The following is a 24,947-nucleotide window of genomic DNA, read 5'->3' as shown; positions in this document are numbered from 1 at the left end:
AGAAAGAAAGAAAGAAAGAAAGAAAGAAAGAAAGAAAGAAAGAAAGAAAGAAAAAGAATATGCCACAAATCCACGTGTGGTTGCTGCAACAGCGACGTCGGCAGCTCTACGCAGCAAGAACGGATTTTGGAGTTTTGTAACAGCTGCTCGTTATCATTTTGAGCGGTAAGTGTCCTTGTTCTCTTTAAATCTTGCGGAGGAAAAGCAGTGTTTGCAGTGTTTGGACGGCATGCTGCATTTGCACTTCTTTCTTTTTCTTTTCTTTTTTCAACGGCTGGCCTACATTTGGTTTTCTAGCTCAATGACATTATTCTGGTTTAATTTAATGCTTCAGCCGTATTCGCGGTTGACAGCTGCATAATAAGAAAATATTTAAGCCTTCTTATGCTAATACCTGAGGAACAGAAACTCGTATATATTGCCTCTTCCCTCCTTTTCTATAGCTTGCAATTCCTTTATGCAGTTCTGATGAATGACGCGACCGTGCAGATATTTATCTTCGTGTGTCTGTTCTCGCTTACGAAGATTTACAGGCTTGGAATGAAGAGGTGACGAGGAGCATCCAAATAAGAGAGAGAAAGAGAGATAGAGAGGGAGAGAGGGAGTGAGAGAGAGACAAAGTGATGTCTAGGTTCGCATGATAGATAGCGAAGCGTTTTTCGGTTCGCCCTGCTATTCGTTTTGTCCAAGCGACGGGGCAAGGCCAGCTGCGCGGAAAGTATAAACACCCGGGGGCGGGGGGGAGGTGAAGTGCGACGTTCTTGAGCATCGGCTGCGCCGCGAAACGTGCAGAATTTAATTTCATCTGCGAAGTTTTTCATCTCGCGGTCTGTCAAAAACACGCGAACATGTATAAGAAAAAAGAAAAAAGAAGCAGAGAGCAGAAAGAACGGCCAAAAGGGTATACCTGAGGTCGGGAAATCTGCCCCTCCTCCACTCCTTTTTTTTCTTTCTCTTTTCTTTTTCGAAGGCAGGTAATAAAAAAAAGAAGAAAAAAAATGATTGCGGCAGATCCAACACACCTTGTCAGAGTCTACATACGGCGAACATTTGCTTAAAATGCATAAGGAGTGCCGAAGCCCGAGTTGATTTCTGCATTATTGCAACATCTGTGCGAGGTCATACCGGCGGCTCTTCCTTGCCCTGAACTGCATCATCCACGTCACGAGCTGTCCAAACGCGCATGCAGCCCCCTCCGCATCTGCTCGGGTGCGCCGTGCGCATGCGCTCTCGCGCACCCGTGCTACGCACTGCGACACGCGCGGTCATCACCCGAAAGAACCTGTTGGCACGATAGACATGTATGCTTGCGATTGTCTTGCACCATCCGGCGTGATGACGTTTTCTCTTTAAATTGATGATCGGAGTTTATTGTGGCACAAGGGCCAGAAGTGGCCCAAGAGCACCAAGGCTGTGATAATAGACTGCCATGGGTAAGTGAATAATGCATATCGAGACGTGGATGAAACAATTTCTTTCTATTGCATACTGGCGCACAACGCTTAAAGAAAAACAACATGTACGTCACAGAAGCAGCTCCTCGTTCCTTGCAGTGCAAATTGCTTATTACGTGAAACGCCGGGAAATCGATTGAGCACGTTTTTCTTCACGGTTGGGATGCGATTCTCTTCTGGGACATACATCAACGTAACTTGAGGACAGACTTGCGATTGGATGCCCATGGACCAAAATTTTTAGTGGTGCAATATGACGATGGCGTACGTGTTGATGTAATGTTACTGGACGTGCACAGTGTATGGAGATCTTGGGTGGCTATATTCGACACAATGATGTGTGGCATGCATTCTCGTAGTGCATGAAACGCAGGTTTGTGTTCCTTAGTGTGGATGCTGCGTGTAGGCACCAGCTACTGCATATGGAACCGTTTTAATTCAACAAGGTTGTCCCGTATTGGGCTGGCCTCCGAAGTACTGCGTTGTAATTTTTTTGGCATTTCCGCTTGAGTGCATTATGTGCATTGAGCTCTGCCGGTAACAAAGGATCGAAGAAAAAAAAAAAAAAACCAACTGTGGCCTAACAGGTTAGAGAATCGGGCTGCTGTGCTGGCAGATCGTCGAGGTTTGATTCCACCATCGAGTACGTTTCTTTTGTCTTTTTTTTTTCTTCTTTCCCCTCTCTCAGCGGGAGCTGTTCGGCAAGATAGTTGCAACACCCGACAAACAGCCACGGTCACAAAAGTACTGGAGGGTTCGTAAGGATAGCTTCGCTTTATTAAAGGATGAGAGAGAGAGAGAGAGAGAGAGAGAGAGAGAGAGAGAGAGAGAGAGAGAGAGTTTCGCGTCAGGCGTGGGGGAGCTCTCGGGGGCGAACTGTGTTTGACGCCCCGATTATACGCCTGGAATAGTACACGCCTTGCTCGCGCCTCTTTGAATTAACGGTGCGTGCACCGTTTTGGTGACAGCTACGAACAAATGGCAAAATTTCGGTGTTGGTCCCGCTAGAATTTCTAAGCTATTATAAGAAAGAAAGAAAGAAAGAAAGAAGAAAGAAAGTAAAGTAAGTAAGTATAGTAAGTAAAGTAAAAGTAAAGTAAGTAAAAGTAAAGGTAAGTAAGTAAAGTAAAGGTAAGGTAAGTAAAGTAAGTAAAGTAAAAGTAAAGTAAGTAAAGTAAAGGTAAGGTAAGTAAAGTAAGTAAAATAAAAGTAAAGTAAGTAAAGTAAAAGTAATGTAAATAAGTAAAAGTAAAGTAAGTAAAGTAAGTAAGTAAGTAAGTAAGTAAGTAAGTAAGTAAGTAAGTAAGTAAGTAAGTAAGTAAGTAAGTAAGTAAGTAAGTAAGGTTTTCGTCGGAGTTATGAAGACGTTACCGGCAAGAACTTCCCGAGAGATAGCGACACACACACAGCGATAGAGATAGAGAAGAGGTAATAGAGAAAGAGGCGCTATGTTTGCTTCCATGCAGGGATCACGGCGTGGCGCTTAACCTCCAGAGTGCCGCTTTCAGGGGACATTTACCTTAATTTAGCGCCTCCTTCCGGTCGGTGTCACGTGGTATTCTCTGTGAACGTCGCTGCGCTCTCACATTCAACCCTGCGTCGCTGAGCTCGTTACCTTTACTGATGTCGCGATGGCGCAGTCGCTTGGAGTACCATTTATAACCGAATGTTAAAAAAAAGAAAGAAGCGACGTAGTTAGCAAACGCACGCACCGTTATTGTATAAGCGCCAACTGACCTCGGTTGTGCTCCTCCTGTATGCGCCGGATTCGCGAGCCTCTCGTGTGTTGATATCGCGCGTGTGCCGGGTGATCACTTTTTTGGATTGAATAACTTTAATGAGAGGTCCTGCGAGCTACGGGACGCAAGGTCCCATAGAGCGGGCTACTCCCACGTTGGGACCGGGAGTTGTAACTCCCTGGCCGCATCGTGGGCTCGCTGGACGGCCCATAGCTGCTCCGCCAGGTCCGTGCTGCGTAATGCTTCTTGTAGCCTGGCGGAGTCTTGATCCTTGTTTGCGTGGGTCCGACCACACGGCCAGAGCAAGTGATGTACGTCTAGTGTGCTATGGCAATTTTCGCAATATGATGTTTTGTATAGGTCAGTCATGTAGTGATGTAGTCTGTTCTGCGTGGGGTACGTGTTTGTTTGAAGCATTCTGAACGTGAGGGCTTGAGGCCTGGTGAGCTTATTGTGAGGTGTGCTGTATATTCTGCGGTCTAGATAAAAGTGCTTTGTTATCTCGTTATATGTGGAGGGAGGGTCCCGATTCTCGCTGGGATGGTCACGACCAGAATAGGTGGCGTCGCGGAGGGTTAGGTCTCGCGCGCTCCTGTGAGCCATCTCATTGAGATTGCGAGGGGCGTCCTCGATATCTCCGAGGTGTGCCGGGAACCAGCAGATGGTGTGATGCTGCAGCGGTGCGGATCTGTTGATTATTTGTAGAGCTTGGCTTGCAATTGCTCCTTTCTGAAAGGCTTTGACAGCCGAGCGTGAATCGCTGTAGACGTGGGTGGTGGTCGGGTCTGTGAGCGCGAGTGCGATAGCGACCTGTTCTGCTATCTCGGACTTGTGGGTCTTGACTGTGAAAGCGTTTGTGACTTGACCTTGCGTATTGATCGTGGTGGCAACGAAAGCCTTCCTGGTCGGGTATTGTGCCGCGTCTACGAAACAGGCTAAGATCTTCTTATCACGTATTTCGCGCAGGATGAACGATCCGCGTGCCAGCCTTCTGGGTTGATGGTGCGCGGGGTTCATGTTCCGTGGGAGTGGGCGAACCGTGTAGGAGTTGCGTGTGTCCGTCGGAACGCTTCGATATAGTTTCTCCATTACTGTGGTCTCATGACCTAGTTTGGCTAGGATTTCTCTACCTGGTTTGGTTCCAGAGAGTCTTGTCCATTGAGCCCGTTCTTGAGCTTCGGCTATTTCTTCAAGTGTATTGTGCACCCCCAGTTGCAGCAGGAGCTCTATCTCGGTGTTCTTGGGGATTCCCAGCGCTAGTTTGACTAGCTTCCTCAGTTGTACATTGAGTTTTTCTTTCTCCGCTACCTTCCATCTGTGCATGGCCGCCTCGTAGGTGAAGTGGCATAGCGCAAAGGCGTGTGTTAGCTTGAGCAGATTTTCTTCCTTAAGGCCGTGTTGTCTGTTTGCCACGCGTCGTATGAGATTTAAGGCATTATTCGACTTCGTCGCGATCTTCTCCACTGTCGCGGCGTTAGAGCCGTTGCTCTCAATGAGCATTCCAAGGACTCTGATTTTGCTGACGTGTGGAATGGTTCCTCCGTCTTTTGTTCTGAGAGTAATGGAATGTGCGTCTCTGATTTCGTTCTTTGGCTTGGGACCGCTTCTCGATGGTTTGTAGACGAGGAGCTCCGACTTCGCAGGCGAACACCGCAGGCCGGTGGGAGCAAGGTATTCCTCGATCGCGTCGATCGCTTGCTGCAGAGCGCTTTCAATTGATCCCAGGCTACCTCCGGGGACCCAAAGCGTTACGTCATCTGCGTATATCGTGTATCTGACGTTCTCGATTAGATCCAGTTTCTTGCCTAGGCCGGCTAGCGCAAGATTAAAAAGCGTCGGAGAGATGACTGAACCTTGCGGTGTGCCCTTGCCACCGAGTTTGTATTTCTGGGACTTGATTTCCCCTAGACGGAGGGTGGCCGTTCTGTCGCTCAGGAACGATTTTGTATAAGCGTAGAGTCTCGTGCCGAGGTCGAGGTTGGAGATCGTGTCGAGTATGTAGTCATGTGATAAGTTATCGAATGCCTTTTCGAGGTCTAGCCCTAGGATTACTCTCGCGTCTCTCGTGTCTGCGTCAATGATCTCATGCTTGAGGAGCTTCATGGCGTCTTGGGTGGATAGTCCGGGTCTAAAGCCGATCATTGCTGCGGGGTAGACATCTTTTTCTTCGAGATGCCTCGAGAGCCTGTTTAGAACCGCGTGCTCGGCTACCTTGCCGACGCAAGACGTCAGCGAGATAGGTCTGAGGTTATTGATGTTGGGCGCCTTGCCAGGCTTTGGGATGAGCACGATGAGGGCCGTTTTCCAATCTTCGGGTAGGGCTCCATTCCTCCAGATTTTGTTGATTTCCTCTGTGAGTGTTTCGATGGAGGTTTCGTCGAGGTTTCTAAGTGCCTTGTTAGTTACGCCGTCCGGCCCCGGCGCTGACTTGCTGTTTAGGTTCTGAAGCGCTGTGCGTATCTCTTCGGTTGAGAATTCCCGATCTAGCTCTGGGTTGGCTTTGCCGCGATATGCTTCGGCGGTCGTGCCTCTAGCATTTTTGGCCAGAGGGAGGTACTTGTCGGCGAGACGGTCAATGAGCTCATTTTCAGTGGTAGTTTTGAGTTCCTCGTGCATGATCCTGTTCAGCGTACGACCCTGGTCCGCTTTGGTTCTGGTTCTGTCTAAAAGATGCTTGAGCAGTTGCCACGTCGTCCGGCTGTTGATGCGGCCGTCCGCGGCGTCGCACACCTCGTTCCATTGCTGGTTAGATAGTTGCGCGCAATATTCTGCAATCAGCCGGTTGAGGGAAGAAATTCTTTTCCTCAGCCGTCGATTGTGTCTTTGTTCTTTCCATCTCTTGGTGAGCGATTGTTTGGCTTCGAGCATGTGAGCCAGTCGGCTGTCCATGCTTTGAACGGGGAGATCTGTCTCTATTTCCTTCGTGGCCGCCTTAATGTCGGCCTTTAGTTGCGACGTCCATTGTTCAATTGATTCATTGCCTGTTCGGCGTTCGTGTCTGAACTCGCGGAACTTGTCCCAGTCGACGTACGTCATTTTTCTGGGTTCTCTGGATGGGATCACTTTTAAGCTGTACAGAATTTCCAAAAAATCGCCTGTGGCAGATAGCGCAAGTTTTGTCCTTGAGCTGGGTTATGCTAACAGGCTGACCATTACTCGAAATCGAAACACGCATTCAACTAAGTAACATAGCTTTACTGATTAACTTCACAACTAATTAATTTCTTTGTAAATTGTCTATGGTTAACACGCCTGTTCTGCGATTATTGCAACGATTATGGTACTTGTTCACTTGCTGTCAAGGAGCCTTCCTTGCCCCGTTGAGGGAATCTTGTTGGCTATTCGAGGTTCACGAGGCGGCTTACACTTGCGATAGACCTCGGGGCCCCTGTAGTAAACGTTTTGCTCGGTCCCACCTTAAATGGACGCTAAAGCAAAGCACTAAATTTAGACGCATAAAGCGTTCTTTGGAAACACTGTTGTCGTTAATTTCGAAATAATAGCTTGAATATTAGAAGAGAAAATGAAGGGCAAAGTATCAGCTTTTCAATTTCGCAACGAATCACTTGCGCCGGAACACCACTGTGACGTCACGGGTTTCAAAGTGGTGTGTGTGTGTGTGTGTGTGTGTGTGTGTGTGTATATATATATATATATATATATATATATATATATATATATATATATATATATATATATATATATATATATACATATATATATATATATATATATATATATATATATATATATATATATATATATATATATATATATAATCGTATTTAGGCCGCGTTGGGTCAGGAGAAGTCCCGAAACGCGTCACCGTTCGACCTTCGGGCCTTTAGAACACAACGTAATCTGTCTACATCGTTACCGCTAGGTAATTAACCACGCCCTAGATGACGCTGTCAAAATCTGTGACGCCACAGCTAGCGATCCCGTGCGGGAACTTCCAGGAGGCGTCGCCACCCGTCTTTTGTCATCGCGCTTTTTGCTGGCTGTCCAGGAGTCTCATCGGGGTAAGAGCGGTGTTTATGATATTGTGGAAGTCTCATGTACTCATACAAAAAAAAAAAAAAAAACTCAGACCCATTTTTATCTTTAGTGTCCCTTTAATTAAGTCAATCTACCACGTTTCGACGGATTGGTATAAATAAGTAATATAATTATATAGCCGATAAATTTCTATACGTGCGCCAATCACGGTAAAGTCTGGAGAAGCAAATATATTCCTCATATTTGACTGTCTTCAGCATTTGTAAATCTTTTTCGTGCTTTTAATTTAGCTTGCCCAGTGAAGAGGAGTATTGCCGGCGCCAATAAGGGTGCCAGCCTTTCCTTTGATTACATATACATGAGGGCAGTGGTGTAAACCAACCAGCACCACGGCTAATACTCGCACTATAGAAGCGACATGGAGAGGAGAGCGAAATAATTGATTAGGAAGGCAGAGAAGTCGGCCTGAGCTAGCACGCTCTTGTTTGCTGCTCTGCACAGGGGAGAAAGCGGAAAGGGGACAGAAAAGAGGGATGGAAGATGATGGTGAAATTTGCACGGAACGTATATAGACGCATAAAATCTCAAAGCTATATTAAAGCAAGATACCAGTGGAACTGCGTTTTGCTTCAGTGGCGTTCGTTATAATTAGCGGCACGAAGGGGGCGTTCGTGGTACTCCCGACGGTGTCGAGTGCGTGCTTCACTGTGCCTATATGATCATAAAGTTCATAAAGATATCATAAAGATATGATAAAGGCGGAGGACATGCGTGCGCGCGAGTTTAATTTACAGGGTGGCCGAGTCGATCGGAGCCCGCGCTTCGTAGGCTTCAATTTCACCTCGGCGTTGTGCATATGCGTGCGTGCGTATGTGTCTGTCTACGCCTGTGCGTGTGGTAGCGAGTGAGGAACACGAAATTGACACGCTGGTCGTCGGTGCATTATGAATATGTCGCGTCACGCCACGCCACTGCTGCTACTGATGTTCTTATCACGTGCGTGCCAAACTTCCTCGCGTCCAAAGCGGCGGGGGTTCCGAAAGTTTCGAGATCATCAGCGCTGCACGCACGTAGGTCACTCTCAGGCATGACGACCCTGCAGTGACTATGAACGAATGACGATGACTGAATGAACATGGCTGCATGACGACTGTGTGACGACGACGCGATGACGCCGACGGAATAAAGAAGGAGGGACAACGGTGGAACGACGACGACGACGGTGGTATGGCGACTGCTGTTCGACGATCTTGAAATGATGTCGATCGTATGACGGCAACGACAGCTCGACGACAGTGGGGTGCCGACGACGGCGTGACGCCAGTTGGATGACGAAGCTGGAATAATCACGACGCAACGAGTATACGACGACATCGCTACGACGGTAAGTCCACGAATGCATGACAACTGCATGGCCACGACGCAATGACGACGATGACAGGGTGACGATGGAATGACGACGGCATTACGTAAGCCTTATGACGATTCTATGATGGCGATGATCATGGTGGTGGTCGTTTACGACGACGGATCCACGGTGACGGAATGATGATGACAGCGTGACAACGGGGGCGCGTTTGAGGGGTGCTTACGGCCACGCTTACGTAGATCGCCTGCCGGCCCGGGCGGCCCCTGTTACGCCATATCCGGTGCCGTTTTGCACTATGCTCTGTACCGGCAAGTCGTACGAGAGAGCACCTTCGTATATGTATCCCCAGATATATCCGCCTAGATACCAACCGACCGAGCCGCAGACTTCAACCGTCAACCACGCCAAACCCGGCAGGGTGTAGGCAAAGAGAGCTTAGCTTTAAAAAATTCCTCCAAAGTAAACGCATAGCCGTGTTGTCGCTCCAGCATACATATAAGTATCATCTTTGTCTCCTGGTGTCGCACCTCGCATCCAGGTGCAGTAGCGGAAGCGACCACCGGTGCGTGGTCTCTTGTTATTGAATGTTTGTTAGTAGCGCTTCTCCTTGTCCGTCAAGTGTTTGTGCCCGTTTCGGTATTTCGCCCTGACATACCATACTTATAGTAGAAGCTTGTATATATATATATATATATATATATATATATATATATATATATATATATATATATATATATGTATATATATATATATATAAAATTTAGTTTAACGGCAAAAAGTGATGAATCGCTGAAATTCGAGGTAATTTCTTAGTTAACCTTTCCCGACCTGCGCACGATTAAGTAAAGTCAGCTTCATTTTCCAAGGAATGCATTGGTAATTTGTAATTGCACTCTATCGTTTTCTTTCGGGTGCAAGACTCAGTGGGAGCACGCGTCTGCGTTAGTATCGTTCGTGATCTGTCCTGCGTTGACGCGTCTCTCCCCTCACCACACATAGCCAAGAACGTTACCGTTGCAATTGTCTCGGCATACTGTTTTCTTTATATATATATATATATATATATATATATATATATATATATATATATATATATATATATATATATATATATATATATATATATATTACCCATATATAAAATTGAGAGTATTTTAAGCGTAGTTACTCAAAGGCATCAATGGCGAAGGAGGGTCTATAGTTGACATTTCGTACTGCAATAGAATATTGACCGCTTCTCTCTTTTTTTTTAATTATCTGCCTTCGCTGAAATGTCCGTGCCGCACATAACGATATAGATAGCCACAAGAACGCTGAAAGACCATATGCTTATTGTGTTGCTTAAGCTTACTGCGGGGGACGCTGCATATTTATTAATGCGCTTTGTTACTCCTCCCGCGCTGCATTTCTGCTTACTGTAAGCACACGTTTTCTTTCTTTCGTTCTTTGAGCGCCGCACTGGTTATCGTGGTTCTTCTATTCGCATGCAGCTTTCACGTATTCTTTACAAGCGTGCGTCACTGACATGCCTCGCTTAAGTTTTACCGAGTTACAAGTTGCTTGGCGGCGTGGGGCCCGCATTCAATAAATAGTTATGCGTGCGTGTCTGGTGCTTTCTCCACTAGTTGCTACCTTTTTCTTTTTTTTCACTCAGCATTTCACTACAAAGATAAGAGGAAAAAAAGATAATGAAAGGAAAGAAAAGATGTACAAAAAATATTGATATATGTGGAAGCCCCGACAAGCTAAAGTGCTTTCACGTGTCCTGCCTTTCATGCTGTCGTAAACTTCGCACTTACTGTGCTTGAAGACGTCCACCATCTCCCTATATATAGCGCTCATATGCGCGCCATTCTTAGTCTTTTTCCGCGGTGTTGCATCATATGCATGCACGATGATAATCGGTGAAGTTAAAATGATGACGTCACTGTGGGGTGCTGTTGGCACTGAAGATATATTATGCAAATCATGGAAGATTGTTTCTTCGTGTGCGCGTTAATATTACGTTTTTTTTAAATTCCTTTTTCCACCCAAAGGAAAGCTTCTTACGCCTTTTTTCGTGTTGCTTTGATTTGCGCCCTTCGCACATGCACCGGCTGCTTAACTGCACGGCTAATCAATGGATTGGATATCACTAGCGAATTAACTATACAAGAAACGAGAACGCGCCGCCATCGGTGCATTAGTGTTATAGCATATCAAAGTGCTCTTCTTCGCCGTCGCCATGTTTGTTTGTATTTCGCTTTGGAAAGAGAGGGAAAATAGGATGCGGTTTATTTTTAGCTCGTGCGCATAAAATTCCGCGTATTGCGTCCCGCTGAACTCGATTAAGCTAATGCGTCGCACCGTCGGAAGAAACAAAAAACGATCTCGAGAGAAGCGCCAAGGTTTGTGGACAACAGGAAGCACTTGTGGGTCGATGCTAATTTAGAAACTGTTCTATCGAAGTTAATTAGGAAGGCGCGCGTGATGATGCCGAATGACTGATTCGTTCGTTTAGGGAGACAGAAGCGCTCTCGTTCCTTCCGTATACAGCGGCGTACGTAAATTCTGAATTACCGGCTCCAAAAGCGTCTCGATCGATGCAATTCAACAACACGTGTACGTAAAAGCAGGCGCAGAGCGTTGCTTTCAATGCGCCATTCTCCTTGCTGCGCGAAATTGGGCGCACATTTCTTTTTTCTTTGCGCAACTTGTAAGGCTCTATTGAAGTTCTTTGCCGAAAATAATTGTACGATCTCGTGCGCGACATTTGCTTGCACCGAGGCTGCAATAAGTGTTTTTTATTATCGGCACCAAGGCATCGTCCAAATGTCCGTTGCGTGACGCCGGCCCGCGCTTTTGCGAGATGACGAATATCTATAGCGCGGTTTGTGCGAGGTGGTACAGCGTGACGACATAATCGAGGACAAAGAGAGAGACACGGAGACGCACGTAACGCTGGCTTTTCCGGACCGATTCTTTATCGACGTAAACATCGCTAGGATTCACCATTGTTAGATATGGAGCTGGTTCCTGCGATTACTTCGAGTTCCCCAGACCACATCGGATTGCAGCACAGCTAATTGAGGAATGCAGGAGCAGGAAAGCGCATTCCAGAGAAGCGGCCGAGCAAACAAGTTTAAGGCAACAAGTTTACGTGCCAACAAGTTCGTGCGCCGCCGGGATTAGCAGGTGGGCATCCGACAATGAAGCAGGTGCAGCCCTCCCCTTCTCCTTGTTCGAAGTCCATTGCCAGTCTGCGAGGCAAGACCGCAGCAAGCCGCCAGGTGTGACACCACGACACGGGCGCCTACCATTGGCTGCAAGTGGCGTCATCGGAGTGGACTCTCCCATTGGTCAAACATGACGTGACTTGCAGTGCTCGAAGGGCTTATAAGAAGCCTTCCAGAGAGACCTGAGCATTCTGGGACATGCCCTGATTCCCTGATTCACCTCTCTCGAACTTCTTGCCGCGGGCCGCAGCGTCCGAGTTGCTGCCGGCCCGTAATGTCGGTACGACTGTTAAATGACTCTCACCTCCTTGTATAATATGTAAAATAAATCCCTCCCAAGTTGTGGTTTTTCATCCCGACGTCCGTCCCTCCAACCCCTACATCTGGTTGGCAGCGGTAGGATCGCCTCCGAATGCATCAGCTGGTGGCAGCGCTACGAATCAACCTTCGTCGAGAGAGATCGTAAGGAACCGGGAAGAACGAAGAAGAGAGAGCCTTCGTCGAAAGAGGTCCGAAGAAACTGGGAGTAGCGAAGAAGGAGCGAGCCTTCGACCCAGGAAGTCCGGAGGAACCGGGGACAGCGGACAAATGAACCGGATGGCAGGGTGCTGCAACCGTAAGTGAGCGCGTGGTTTTTTTCCTTATGATTCGTCAGACTCAAAGGTTGTGTGTTCAATTTTGATAGTTCTGGGAATCGGGAGTTTGTTGCACTGTGTATTTGCACAAATTAATTAAGGAAAACAGTTTTAACCACCTGTCGGGGCAGCTGCCATGGATCTTAGAAGGTTGACGAGGTTAGACTTGTTGTTGGTGTGCGACGATTTGGGAGTTGAGGCGGACGAACGGATGGAAACGCCAGCTATCATAAAGGCGATTAATGATAGTGGCAATGATCACAAAAGCATTGAGCTTGCTTGGGAAGTGATACAGGAGCCACGGGAGCGTGTGCGTCGTGTACGTTTGCGAGAGCGTCGTGAACTTAGGAGTGAGCGTCAGCGTGAAGAACGCGAGAATGAACGGAAGCATGAGCTTCAAGAACTTACTCTTAGGTGTGAGCGTCACGGACGTGAGAATGATCGCGAACTTGAGCGTGAACAAAAGTATGAGAGAGAGAAGGCAGCACTGATCAAAGAGATACAGTATTGTGATCAGTTATTGGCACAGAGACAACGGCTGTCTGAGAATTCTGTTGGAAGTACAGAGCGAAAGAATGAGGAAGCATCTAGCAGATTTTCGCCAGAAGCCGACGAAAAGAGTAGTGCCTGTGAGATTGGCTGCAGATTCTTAAGTGAAGGGAAAAGGCTAGCTGCTAACGATGCCTTAGTGGCAACAGAGGCCGTTAAAGGCCGCAAGGAGAGCGACGAGGTGCTGTGCCAACAGATGACTGTGGAGACAGCTAGGCCAGCTGCGAACAAATTGGCACAGTTACCGAGCGTGTGCGTCGCTGGTAATGTTAGCGAGATTGCTAGCGAAGAAAAGGGTACTGTTGACGCGCCAGACGCGAGCACCCATGTAGAGCCAGATGTGCGTGCAGAAGTGAAGTGCGAGCTGGACGATGCAGTTGAGAATAGTTCTCGGGGTGGCGAGCTCCGTAGCTCACGAGAGAACAACTGCATTGTTCAGGGATCGGTGCGGCTCTCCGCCAGTCTAGATGGCCTAGATAGGGATGATTCAGTTAATCATTCGGACTGTGCGCGTGAGACAGCGATCGATACCGACGGGCTGTGTGCCGATTCACAGCGTGCGCTGGGCAATGTAGTAGAGGGCAGTTCGCAAGAGTGCGAGTTGTCTTACTCGAGTAAAGCCTGCTGCATTGTGCCAGAGTCGGTTGAGCTGTCCGCCAGTCGAGGCAGAGAGAGAGTAGATTTAAATGTAAATCACTCAGACAATGCGGGTAAGAGGCCGATCCGGGCCGACGAAATGTGTACCGGCCAGCACGAGGCACGAGAAGGCGACATGAAGGCTAGTGCAAAGAGAAAGCGCCTTAAAAAGAAGCGCGGTAAAAACCGAAAGTCGGTAATTAATGTAGCGCCGCCAAAGATGGCGAGAAACCCAAAAGGGCAGGGCGCGAGGAAGAAGGTGCGGTCGTCTAGGACGATGTTGACGCATCCAACATGGTCGAGCCACCGGTCAAAGGGGGACCGCGAAGAATGTTCTGCGCGGACGCGGACAAAGGGCACGGGGCAGTTAATCTCCTCGTCGTTCCGTAGTTCTTTTCATAGCTCAGCGTGCAGTTCGAAGAAACGCAAGGTGGCAGGACGAGACCAGGTGGGGAGTAGCGACGCGGTCAATCGAGTTCGTGTTGAAAGCGGGGCGCGGGGACGCAAATTGGCAGTAGACCGTAACGTCTTGGGGGAGCTGATAGTTAGTCAGCCCTTTTGTTGTCTCTCGGCAGCCAGAGTAGCTTTCAAGCCGCGACGACCGCGAGGACGGCTCAGAGTATGAGTCAGACGTAAGCGTTTGCAAAGGGAGGCCAAGAGCCCTTCCGTAGAAATGAAGTGTGTTTTTTATTTTGAGCATCGGAAGGTTTTCGCGATTTGAAACTAGGATGTCTTTCAATGTGTAAGGTTTGAGCTTTGTTTGTGTTTTCGTTTGAGAAAGCTCCGAGATTTGAAAGATGAGGTTTATGTAAACATGTAGTCTCGCGAGATGCTCATTAATAAGTAGATAGGTTTTTTTTTGTATGTGTGAGTAACCTGAAGGTCAAGGTTATCGTCGAAAGGCCTATGGTAAAGCGCGTGTGTTATTTAACCTTCTTTCTTTTTAAGTGTTTTTGAATTTTAAGGTTAAGCGCGTAGATTTTCAGTGAGTGCATGATTTGCACGGAGAAGCGTTCTTAGTTCCTTTAGCGCGTGTCCTGTGTGGACGGAAGGAAGCAGATTTATGACTGGGTTGCTGTTGTGTGTTGAGGGCAGCCGTATTCTGACTTCTATTATAAGTACGCGTGGAACGAGTTAGTAGAAGACGCATCATTTTAAGAGTTCTGCGGAGTGTGTAAGTCCCGCGAGTTTAATTGTTCGTTTACGTCACGTGTCCTGTAGGACTTTCAGGCAAGAAACGTGAGTAAGCGTAAATGAAAAGTTTGCCTACAACGCAAGTGCGCGTTCTGTTTAGTGACCACAAGGCTGGTGCACTTGTGATTACGTACTTGTGAGGTTGACCAGATTGTTCAGTGGCACCATTACGTGCGATATGTACGCCACTGCGATAGATCGGAAACATGCTGTTCGTGTAGTTAGGCCACTTAAGTTATGTTCGGCTGTTTTCATTTGTTGTTTGCATCGTCAGCGACCCTTTTGTTTTGCAACAACAATAGTACTCTGGTCTTGTCGGCAATCGAGGAGAAATGGATAGCTGTTTGAAAGGGTGGTTGGAACTGTTTGGTCAAAATTGGGGGAAATAAAAGATAAGAGTGCATTATGACTCAGTAATAGCCTGGCGAGTCAGAGGTGAAGAGCCTGCGCTTACGCGTGGTGCAGCGCTGTGCTGTTTTGTTTGTTTGTTCTCCAGGGCCAAGGATCCCGAAGTTCGTCAAACGTGGCTCGACCCCAGTACCCTGCAGCTTCTATCAGCGTTCTTCATGGCCAGCGAATTGATTTCACCGGCCATTCAGAACAACCGGGGCGAGGACGAGCTGTTAGATATGGAGCTGGTTCCTGCGATTACTTCGAGTTCCCCAGACCACATCGGATTGCAGCACAGCTAATTGAGGAATGCAGGAGCAGGAAAGCGCATTCCAGAGAAGCGGCCGAGCAAACAAGTTTAAGGCAACAAGTTTACGTGCCAACAAGTTCGTGCGCCGCCGGGATTAGCAGGTGGGCATCCGACAATGAAGCAGGTGCAGCCCTCCCCTTCTCCTTGTTCGAAGTCCATTGCCAGTCTGCGAGGCAAGACCGCAGCAAGCCGCCAGGTGTGACACCACGACACGGGCGCCTACCATTGGCTGCAAGTGGCGTCATCGGAGTGGACTCTCCCATTGGTCAAACATGACGTGACTTGCAGTGCTCGAAGGGCTTATAAGAAGCCTTCCAGAGAGACCTGAGCATTCTGGGACATGCCCTGATTCCCTGATTCACCTCTCTCGAACTTCTTGCCGCGGGCCGCAGCGTCCGAGTTGCTGCCGGCCCGTAATGACTGTACGCCTGTTACCTGTCGCTCACCGCCCTGTATAGAATGTAAATAAATACCCCCAAGTTTGGGTTTTTCATCCCGAACTCCGTACTCCAACCCCTACACCATGCAGTATACAAGCACGCCGCATTCGCCTTTCATGTTATCACAGATTCAGAGAGAGGTATTTATTATGATAGAAAAGCTGAGAGGTCGGCCTTAATCAGTGTTCTGACAAGTTCAAGTTCTCTTTCTGATAGCGCGATTGATGCTTTCGCCACGCGAAGCTAACTGATGTCCTAAACCGGTGTTGCACGTGCTGTAGTCAGCACTTCTGTTCGGTGTAGTTTCTGGTCTGTGTACGTCATCGTCCACAATACTCGCTCCAATTTCTCGCGCGAATGCTTGCGCTGCAACGTAGAGATAGCTAACGCCGATATGCGCAGATTGCTGGTGAACACGGCAAGCAGGTCAACTGTGGTCATTGCTGTCTGAGCCGTTTTCTAGCTTCCGTTATTATGTAAATTATCTGATTTTGCCTGCCAGAACAACGATATCATTATGTTGCACACCGCAGTAAGGGACTCAGGAACAATTTTGACCGCCTGGGGCGGTCACGGTATACTGCGTGTAGTGCACGGTACGCTACACGGGCGCTTTTTTTCCTTTCCTTTCGCACCCATCGAAATGTAGCCGCCTCGGCCAGCGGATCCCTCGACTGAGGGTCCCAGTACAGCGCACATACTTTTTTTTTTTCTTAAACAAAGCTTACTAGTACCATGGAAAGACTGCTACTGCTAATATTCGGCTTCAGCATCGCAACACCAAAGCCACTGCGCCACCACGGCGTGTCTACAGCTTATACGTGTCATGACTCGGGAGTGCGCGGCGAACGTTTTCTCTTCAATCATGTGCGCTGGGGTTGTCGGCCTTCTAGCTTGTACAGCCTTGCGAAGGGTCGCCCGCACTTGCTTCACAGGCTACAGCGTCCTGTCGCTTAGGTGTGGTTGTCACTCTTGGTCAGAAATGCCATTGTCCGCCGCGCGGTGTTTCGCAACGTGCCGTTCCTGTCGTCGCCTCGAAAAAGAAAAGGTCAGAGTGCGAGCTCATGGGTAGAAAAAGGACTTGTCTATACACGTTTATGCACTAACGTGTATAGCGCTTTCAGGGACAAACTGCATTCTAACGAGGTGCCAGAGTTGTAAAATACGCATTGCGTACAATTGCTGCTGCCGAACGTCCGCACGGCTTACGGTACCCGTACTCAATGTTCGCACGGGAAAGGTCACGTGCGGGGACCTGTAGCATGCAAGGTGCCCCGCCTTGAATGTCCGCAGGGCTTGCGTATCTAAGTGGCACGGAATGAGTGCACGCGAACATAACCAACCGTGTGTGGCTATAGCGCTTCTATGTATCTGTATACCTCCGGGATGTATTGAATGCGCTAGCATCTATTGCGCTTATAACCTTACTTTGGCGCCTCTGGTTTCGGCCGTCACCCCAAGAAAGAGAGAAAAACACGTTTATGCCGAAACAATTACCAGTGCCCCAGGCGCTGTCACTGTGGTGTTGCATCGATAGCAGTTTCCGTCAGCGCAACGTATATATATAAATTAAATTTATGGTTTGTTAAAATAATGTCTCAGGGATACGGGTAGACCAAGTGACGCAAACCAGTTTAGTCATAGTGTCTATATATGTTGCCTTTGGCTCGTGGGTGTTTAGAATGTGCGCAACGCCAAAGAATGTTTCTCAAAAAAATATTTTTGGTAGCGGTGACTCATAGCAAAGTACATCGTTTGCTACCCTGGCAGCTACGTTCAAGTAACCCTGTCGCATGTTAAAGGAACAATAACAAAAAAAGCTCCCGCTCGAGGTTGCATTATGCATTAACTCGTATATACCGAAGCAACCCAACCGTTTTTCTTTACAAGAAAGGGCGGAGAAACGGAAAACAAAGCAACAGCGTTTCTGCGCACGTCGCGCCCCTACGCAGTGTCGGACGGGAAGCCGCACGCTTGCTTATTTCCTTTTCCCGCCTCGTTCCGTTTATGAAGGCGCCAGTGAATGAGGCGAGAGCTAAATGAAGGTGAATGAAGGTGACCCCCCGCGCGCTCTTGATTAGCGCTTTCGCTTGACGTCTTTAGCCGCGTGGGATCCAGAGGGGGGAAGTGGCGGGGAGGCCAAAGTCGTGTGCAGGCCAAAGTCGTGCTCGGCATGCGCCACTTTCATACAGTGTGTATATTCTTGACGGTCATATTGTTTGCGTTTCACCGCCGACACCACCGCCCTCCCTTCCTTTCGGTCTTCTCCCAGGTTGCTCTTTTCGTCAAGCCCCTTGCGGCATCTTGGGGGTGGAGCCAGAAAAGAAAAAAAAGAAAAATGGTGTTGCGGTTGGGGCTGCTGGACGGAGTCAGTTTTGCTTTGGAAAACAACACGGCGAGCTCCTCCTGCTGTGCGTCGGGGCAGGAGGATATTAAACTTCCTGTATACATCCCTGCGCGCGCAGCCGACCGCCACGGACACGCCAACCGTGGCCTGTCGCCGCCGTCCCCCTCGCATCCTCCTCGTCGTCCACATTGTCTTTATTCTGTTTCTCCGGTTCCGGAGTGTAAAAAGCTTCAACGCACTCTGCCTCCTCTCCCTTTTCCCTTGGCAATTCTTTCTCGTTGTTGTTTCCGCAAGTTTTATTCTTCGTCATCGTCTTCTTTCTGATGCGTCGTTTCTTTGGCGTCGTTTCGTTCTGCTGCTTTGCACACCGGTTCAGCTTGAATGTCTGGCCGAGAAGCTGGTCGATCCGGTGCGGGGCCTGCTGCGGCCGGTGGGCGACGAACTCTCCCGCCGGAGATTTTCGTGGCAGTGAAAACAATGTACGAAGAGTTGCGCTGTGCGATTTGTGAGCTGTGACTTTAAAGCGCTAAGCCAAGAACGCGTGAGCTCCTCTCTCTCAAGAGGACCCTCTCTCTTAACTGCCTCTGTCGCATGTAGTTTCTTAGCTTATGGCGTTTTTCACTGGTCGATTCGGAGCAGGATTTTTTGCTCCGCGGCAACGAATCCGAATTTCACTGGTCGATCTGGAGCGGGTTCGCGCGTTCCACTGGTCGTTTCGGATCAACTCGCTCCGCGCCGGATCGCTCTCACTTGCTCCGCCGCCGAGGCGCGGATTCGGGCGGAAATAGAATGCGTCACATGGCGTCACTTCCGTCTTCAAGCGAAATCGGTACCCGGTCGGTACGCACAACCATCGCACAACATTGTGTTGTGCATAGTTTGCGGAACCGGTTTGTGTCACGTGCACGCAGACTTCCTGTGTGATCTCCCGCGGAGCGTTCGTGCGTTCCACTGGCAGACTCGGATTGGTGAAAGCCGAGCGCTCGCTCGAGGATTCAGGCGGCTGCTCCAGATCGACCAGTGAAAAACGCCATTAGTTAAACTGACGGTGCTGTTACCTTGACTTCAACATCCGTCGGTTTCCAATGTTTCTTTCTGTCTTTTCTTTTTCTCTATTTGTTCTATGTATCAGAGATCTCGAGCACTGAGGCTCCAAGCGAAGCAAAGAAAGAACAAAGCTGTACGTTCAAGAATAACAGTAAACTGTGAGGCACCGGGCCAACCGAACGCGAGACGAACAACAATGCCGGCGCATAACTACATGACAAGCCGTCTGCGCAAGGACGCACGGACAAATGTACGCACACGCATGTACAACACGTGCTATCCGCATTCACTTGGACGCTATGCGTACTATAGCTCGTTATTGTATAGAGCCCACCGGCTCTCACATTTGGAGAGCCGCCGGTGTCGGCATGAAAAAAAGGAAAGTAACGCAATGCAGAGCAGCGATATTCTGCGTGTTTCAAACGAGAGCAGTCCGGATGCGGTTGGGGTTATCGCAGCAAGCCCAGCGGGTGCACGGTATATGTATGTGGGGTCGTTCGGGCTCCACAAGTCAAGTACGCCGGGTTGCTTCGAGCGGGCATTTTCAGTCGTTCGTTCGCTCGTTCTTTTTTTTTCTTATTTATTTATCTATTTATTTTTTGTTGAAGCAATCGGGTTGGAGTACTGGTACATTACAAGGACGTGCTCATCGCATCGTCACAGCGAAGGAACATTGTTGTAGCGCACCCGCCGGGATTTCTCGTTTCTTGCCTAATATTTTATGAAGCACGGGAACCGGCCGCGGTTCTGTCGGTAAAGTTCAGTGGCAAAATTGAACGGCACTTTCCTCGTTTCATTCCTTTTGATTCCCCCGGGAGAAAGAGATGTTGAGCGCTTTTGAGCGCACGTATCGAGGTTTGAATCCTTCATAGTGCCTGGTCGCCAGTTGTTGTTCCGCGTATATAGTTGCCGAAGGATGAGGACGAACCGCATGCTTTCTTTTTCGATGAAACAATTTTGGTGTCATTCTGTTGCTCTAGTAGGACCGAGTCAGCGTGTAAAGATAACGAGTATGCTGAACAATAGTAAGTACACGAGAAAGAGAGTAAACAGAGAGAGTAAAAAATGTGCTATTCGGTTTCGCACAAATTCCAAATTTCTGACCGCGGATACGCACTGTCGCATAGTGCGTATATATATATATATATATATATATATATATATATATATATATATATATATATATATATATATATATATATATATATATGTATATATATATAAATAATATTTGGGGTTTTACGTGCCAAAACCACTTTCTGATTATGAGGCACGCCGTAGTGGAGGACTCCGAAAATTTCGACCACCTGGCGTTCTTTAACGTGCACCTAAATCTAAGCACACGGGTGTTTTCGCATTTCGCCCCCATCGAAATGCGGCCGCCGTGGCCGGGATTCGATCCCGCGACCTCGTGCTCAGCAGCCCAACACCATAGCCACTGAGCAACCACGGCGGGTATATATATATATATATATATATATATATATATATATATATATATATATATATATATATATATATATATAGAGAGAGAGAGAGAGAGAGAGAGAGAGAGAGAGAGAGAGTCTCTCTTTCTCTCTCGCTGTGTGTGTGTGTGTGTGCGTGCGCGCGCGCGCCATGGGTTCTTTTCTTTTCCTGTCTGTTCTCGGATTAAGGGGTCAACCTGTTTCTCTGGAACGCACCACTCACGCCCATCGTTTGCGGTGCATTTCCAACGGTGTTTATTTTCCGGCGGTTGATGTGTATATTCGTCACAATGGTTCTTTGTTCGGAGCGATAAGCTTTCAGGAAAGGGGGAGGAGCCGCCTAAAAGCGTGCAGGACTATTGTTTTGCTATGTAAACATTAGTACGCATCTAGCGTATACACCCTCTCCGTAAAGGCGGCGGTCGTTTGACACATTCATGGGTCTCAGGGGTGCTGATAATGCAGCTAACCGTTCTAAATTGGTGACAATAATGTACGTAAGGAAGACACGCACGTGAATGGTGTTCGTTGACAAGAGACGTGATTTGCTGTCAGCGAATGAATTTCAACATTAATTGGTTCGATGTTCTTCCTGGAATGGAAATTTTATGGGCAACAAATGAAACTGGTCCGCAGGCGGTCGCATATGTAAGTTGAGTTCCTTGCGACGTCATCTTGTCGAGCAACGGGGCCATGTCGCCAAGGGAGAAAATAGCGCTGAAGTGGTCGAGGGGATGAGCGCAAAATTTAGGCCACTGTTGCGTCATCGTGCGCATATGTTTGTGGTGCCCAACATGAAGGCAGTAATACGCAGCGGAAGGTTAATCGTACTACCGTATATGAATTGGCTTCCCTGATTGGCTGACCAGGCCTAATCGTTTTCGTTGCGCTGCAGGGTACCGCAGGAGCCGCATTTACGAAATTTGTCGTTCACATTTGTGTCACAAGCCTTCGCTAATAAAATGTCCAGCGCCACGATTGGCTGACATGTTACTTTACGAGCATTTATATAGCGCAAGGGCATTTCGTAAATACTGCATGGACCTGAATCGTATTCTTTGGGAAAGGGGGCGGCTTTCCTCCTGCACGTTGAGATGGCGTTCGTTGCTACGCTGGACCAATGGAGACAGTGCCAAAGGAGCCAGCGCACAAATTCTCAACGTGCCCGCAGATAAAATGCCTCACTGCGGGCGCTTCCCACGCGTACTGAAAATGCTGAACCACGTGTCACGGGCGGTCATTTTCAAATCGCTCGCTGCCGTTCTTCGTTCTCCGAGCAGCGACAAACTCCGCGTTCATCTTGAAAAATCGAATTTCTTCTTTCAGTGGCGCTAAGCCGTACGATAGTACGGATTTTGTTATTGCTATTGCTGCGTTACTTTCCGTGGGGAGACGTTATCCATTCTATCGTGACTGACGCAAGTGCAATGCCAGCGGCACATTTCGATTGACGAATCGTGCAAGAGATGTTGTTGTAGGTGGCAAAAACCCTACTACAACGGTCGATGTCATCTCAACAGACAGATAAATTCGAAGGTAAGCTCGCTTTTGGTGTTTGTCGTCGTTGGGAAGATAAGAGAGGTATATATAGACAGCGAAAGTTGTTTTTCTCGTGCTGACCTCATGTATCGGCGCACATCAACGTGCAAAAACGAAAGTGTGTTTCAAGTGTTCGAGACTAACTGCTTCACCTTAGCATATCGGCCGGTTGATGACAGCAGAATTCACACAGAACGGTTGGCAGGTTAAGTTGTTTTACATCACGTAAACACGGTTCCAAACACGAAGGTCGCATGACGCTAAGACGGTGATTTGTGTCTGTTACCTTTCCGACTTCGTTTCCTTAATTTCATATGCTTTTTTTTAATCTGTACTTTCTGCTTATCGTTCGTAACTGCTGAATTCAGTAGATCTCTCTCTATCTCTCTCTCTCTCTCTCTCTCTCTCTCTCTGATTTTCTTTTCCCTACCGCTTGTTAGACGTTTGTTATACTTCTGTGATTGTGATTTGATATTCCGTGATTTGATTTGATATACTTCCGTGACTGATTGCTCACTTGACTCTTCGATCGAATATCTAGCGTTCTTCGATCGCTTAAACGTTGCCTCGAATTTTTCCGTACGGAGCGACCTTGAAAGAAAAAAGCATGCAATGCGCTGAACAAAATTGGGTGGGGCGCCGACCGAAGGAGCCAACCGTGATGACCACGGGAGGAAGTCGCGCCACCGCGCGTCTGATCCTGCATTCGCGGTGGCAAGAGGCGGTTGCGCCTGGCGGGCTGCAGCCTGAAACGTCGTCAGTGGCGACATTTTAGCAGTGAAGAGGTTTATATTTGTCGCGCACCACTCAGACACCACTTATAAATCCCCCTATAAATTTTGACGAGCGAAAGAGAAAGAATAAATGTATTGAAAGATAAATTAAATATGCGAAATTGTACAGCCGCTGCTTCGACTAACTCGCCTTTGATAAAGAAAAAAAAGACAACTAAGGGAAGGAACTACACTGTGAAGTTTCATTCACAGTACGATTACGACATTCCAATCGAAGTTCGTAGGAAAGCCTTGCCACCCACTTACTTGTGACTATTAAATACTGAAGATGGAAAGCTTAACAGAAGTAAATAGATGTGCCGAAAATGTTTAATTGCGGACAATTTGAGTAAATTTGCTGAAAGAGACTGCGCGTTCTGCCAAGGTTGAAAAGAAAAGAAGTCGCAACGACAGATGTTCCAACGGACGTCACTGCAGTCGCCTTTTCTGCTTTCAGGGAGCTATAAGCGCGGTTTCGTGCTCATTTTTTGCGTGCTTTATTGAGTGGCTGGCGTCACGAGAATCGCTTTGGTTGCACGGTACTAACCGAGCATTCGCGTTCTGCACAGCCCGCACTTTGTCCTTTCGCAATCTGAGACCGTGGGTATATTTCTCCTTTCTTCGACGAAAAAGACTCGGGAAGACCGGTGGCGAGCGGCGCACAAAACAAAGAAAGAGAGCACCCCCGCTGCGACAACCTTCGAGGAGGTGGTGGCGCCTGCGCGGCGCTTTTGCTTCCCGTAATTTGTTTCCGAGACAAATCGCTGCGCCATCCTTGCCGCTCGATAAGTGCTCTCTTTGCGTCAATTCCTTTCCATTGTTTCCTTCCCCCCCCCCCCCTGTTTTTGTTATGTTTTTCTTTTACGCTTTCCGCTTGTATTTCGTCCCTCGCTGTATAGTTGACCACACGTGGAGAGGCGCACTTGTTTCCACATATTATCCGCCTTCCGCTGAGCCCGGGTTTTCTTTATCTATGTCGGGGACAGGTATAGGGACCGGGGAGGGGGGAGAAGCGAGGGGGGCTAAAACCGAAGGAGTTCGCCGTCGGCTCCTGTCCGCATCCCGTGGGGATTTTTATTTCTTTTCCTTTTTGCCTTTTGCCTCTCTCGTGCCTGCGAGGGGTTTGCCTGCGCGTTCCGAGGACGGTGCCGTAATGGGACGTCAGAGCTTCGCGGTGGGGAGACGCAACGGGTAAGGTGGGTGGTGAGGGAAAAGGCGAGTGAATGTGGGTGCCACGTGTGCGACTGCGCGCGGATGACCGTGAAAGGGTTGGCGGTTTGGGGAAACGGGGTTAGAGGGGAGGTGCGAGCTCCAAATCGCTGCTTTGTGTGTGCGCGCGCTGCAGGAAATGATCTTGGAGGGGGAAAAAAGCGGATGTTGGGAGAACGGCGGACGTAAACGGCTGTTTGAGCGTCGGAGCCCGATAGCAGAAAAAAAAAAGGATGCTGAAGATACGCTGTCTTATGACAGTGTTCCATGCTTTCGATGGTCATTGATTTTGTTATATATATATATATATATATATATATATATATAGTGTTGTTTCCCTTGTTTGCAAAAAATTAAAAAAAATGTCAGCGTAGGCCGCGACTACTGTTTGTTTCGCGGGTTTGAAAGGACACAAGCTATTTCTTTTATTCCTTTCATCTTTCTTTCTTCCTTTTATTAATTACTATAATTGTGTTTTGCTTGATTGTATTGCAAACGGAAAATTTTCCGCTACTCTCAATGTCATTTAATGCGCGCTGCATCTTCAGGACATTGTCCCTTATCGTGGCGGGTCATTTTGTAATCGCAAGCAGCTTTTATTTTCTTTTGTTTTTTTCTGGCCAATGCCCTTTAGTA

General features: G+C 48.1%; 1 protein-coding gene across 3 annotated transcripts in view; it reads left to right on the top strand.

Moving 5' to 3' along the window:
* Positions 1–24,947, top strand: part of LOC135906960 (adenylate cyclase type 1-like) — a 236,863-nt gene that overhangs the window by 64,917 nt on the left and 146,999 nt on the right. The window lies entirely within an intron of this gene.

This window comes from Dermacentor albipictus, chromosome 1 (genome assembly GCF_038994185.2).
Source record: "Dermacentor albipictus isolate Rhodes 1998 colony chromosome 1, USDA_Dalb.pri_finalv2, whole genome shotgun sequence".
In the NCBI taxonomy this organism is placed as follows: Eukaryota; Metazoa; Arthropoda; class Arachnida; order Ixodida; family Ixodidae; genus Dermacentor; species Dermacentor albipictus.
This window is presented reverse-complemented; position numbering and strand designations above follow the sequence as displayed.